Genomic DNA, 3042 nt, shown 5'->3' with positions numbered 1-3042 from the left:
GCATAGAGGGCCTTACTGAGTCTGAAGACTTTGTCAGGATGCTTTGGATCTTCAAAACCTGGGGGTTGAGCTACATATACTTCTTCCTCAAGCTTACCATTGAGGAATGCACTTTTCACATCCATTTGATATAAAGTGATATCATGATGGTTAGCATAAGCAAGTAATATGCGAATAGCCTCAAGTGTAGCAACATTTGCAAAAGTTTCATCGAAATCAATTCCTTCAACCTGTGTGTAGCCTTGAGCTACAAGCCGTGCCTTATACCTCACCACAAGGCCATTTTCATCTTGCCTGTTGCGGTAGATCCACTATGTGCCAATGATATTGTGCTTGCGAGGATATGAACGTTTGACCAGTTCCCAGACGTTGTTGAGGTCGAATTGATGTAATTCTTCTTGCATAGCTTGAATCCACTCAGGCTCCATAAATGCTTCATCTACCTTAGTGGGCTCTGTGATAGAGACAAAAGCAAAGTGCCCACAAAAGTTAGACAAATGTGAAGTTCTTGAGCGTGTGAGAGGACCTGGAATGTTGATGTCGCTGATGATTTTCTCAATCTACACTTCGTTGGCAACGCGAGGATGAGCTGGTTGTCGTCGAGGAATTTGATCAGCATTTTCTCCAGCACCATTTTCTTCAGGTGCATTAGCTCGACGTTCTTCACGTTCTGGAATGAATTCTTCAGCAGATTCTTCGGTAGGAATGACATCCTCAGTAGCCTTGAACTTGATAGATTCCTTAGGTGCTGGTTCATCTATCACAGAAGGTAGGTGCTCTCTTTGCGAGCCATTAGTTTCATCGAACCGCACATCAACAGTTTCAACAACCTTGTGAAGAATGTTGTTGAAGACTATGTAGGTGTGCGCGTCCTTTCCGTAACCAAGCATAAAACCTTCATGTGCTTTCGGTGCAAATTTTGAGTTGTGATGAGGATCTCTAATCCAACATTTAGCACCGAAGACTTTGAAATAACTCACATTGGGTTTCTTGTCAGTGAGGAGTTCATAGGCAGTCTTGTTGAAGAATTTGTGAAGATAAACTCTGTTGATGATGAGGCACGCAGTATCAATTGCATCAATCCAGAAACGACGAGGCGTTTTGTATTCATCAAGCATAGTGCGAGCCATCTCAGCAAGAGTCATGTTCTTGCGCTCCACGACGCCATTCTGCTGAGGAGTATAAGGAGCAGATAACTCATGAGTAATACCAAGTTCATCAAGATAGTCATCGAGACCAGAATTCTTGAACTCAGTTCCATTGTCACTTCTGATGTGCCTGATCTTCACACCAAAGTTGGTGGAAGCCCTCGAGGAAAATCGTTTGAAGACTTCCTGCACTTCATGTTTGTAAGTAACAATGTGTACCCATGCGTATCGAGAGTAATCATCAACAATAACAAAGCCATATTGAGATGCATCATTTGAAACTGCAGAATAATGGTTAGGACCGAAGAGATCCATGTGAAGCAATTCAAATGGTCGAGTAGTAGTCATGATAGTCTACGCTGGATGCTTGGCCTTGGTCATCTTTCCAGCTTCACAGGCTCCGCATAAGTGATCCTTGAGGAATTTGACATTCTCAATGCCAATGACATGCTTCTTCTTTGCAAGCGTGTGCAAATTCCTCATGCCTGCATGACCAAGTCGTCGATGCCATAGCCAGCCTTCTGAAGCTTTTGCAAGTATGCACACGGCTAGTTGTGGTCCCGTAGAGAAATCAACAATATACAAGTCTCCTCTCCTAAAGCCTTCGAAGACTTTGGAATTGTCAGCTTCCATAACCACAACACAGCGATACTTGCCAAAGACAACAACCATATCAAGATCAGAAAGCATTGAGACAGACATGAGGTTGTATCCTAAGGACTCGACAAGCATGACTTTGTCCATGTGTCGATCCTTTGTGATCGCAACCTTACCTAGACCCAATACCTGACTTTTGCCTTTCTCGGCGAAGATGATATGCTTCAGATGCGATGGAGATAAGGGAGCATCCGTCAATAGATTCTTGTCACCAGTCATGTGATTTGTACATCCACTATCGAGGACCCACTCAATGGCTTTGGGTTGATCATCCTGCTGATGAATTAGTGCAGCTTACGAACTCATATACTTCATCAGTGAAGAATATGACATCACAATTCATCAGATCAATTTCATCAAGCAATAGAACAGATAAAGCAGTATGAGGACGTGAGAAATGAAAGTTCATTTCTTCATTATTAGCTTGCGTCCTTTTAGGCAATTTTAGGTCTCCAGCAAATTCTTCAGACGTTTGAGCACATCTGGAGACCTGACCCTGCAGAAGAGATTAGTTCTTTTTCTTCACCACCCACATCTGAAGGGGTGGCAAAGAGTTCATCACTCTGCGAGCTCCATACGAGAAAGGTGGCATAGAAGCCAGTCCATTTCGTTTCACATAAGAGGATTTAGGATAAGCATATGGATAAGCAGAGAAATTCTTTGAGGACTTATGAACATAATGGTTAGAAGAATAATGTTCGTATTCATAGCCCTTAGCTCTTCCCTGCGAAACAGAGGTATTAGCACGATGATAATCATATGAGGACTTTGATCCTTTTGAGGAATTTGATCCACGTGAGGAATTTGGTCCGTACGAGGACTTTGATCCATATGAAGAATTTGGTCCATATGAAGAGTTTGATCTGGGGTTCCTATTCTTCACAGGTGGTGTCATGAGGACATTCACCTGAAGACTTTCAAGGCATTTTTTGGGAACCCAGATTTTCTTCATAGGGGAACCGTTCCTGCAGTTAGTACCAACATATCTAGCAAATACTTCACCATTCTGTTTTTTGAACAGTTTATAGTTGGAGTCAAATGACTCATCAGAAGAATGAGGAGATTCACATGTAAAGCCAGATAGATTAGATGGATCAACTGGAGGACCCTTTGTAGCAACCCATGAGGTTTTGGGGTACTGCTCAGGCTTCCAATATGTACCATCAGCATTGAGTTTCCTCTCAAAGGCAATACCCTCTTTCCTAGGGTTCTTGTTGAGGATCTGCTTTTTAAGCAC

The sequence above is a fragment of the Aegilops tauschii genome, unplaced genomic scaffold (assembly GCF_002575655.3).
Source record: "Aegilops tauschii subsp. strangulata cultivar AL8/78 unplaced genomic scaffold, Aet v6.0 ptg000179l_subseq_2504346:2865697_obj, whole genome shotgun sequence".
NCBI classification, from domain to species: Eukaryota; Viridiplantae; Streptophyta; class Magnoliopsida; order Poales; family Poaceae; genus Aegilops; species Aegilops tauschii.
This window is presented reverse-complemented; position numbering follows the sequence as displayed.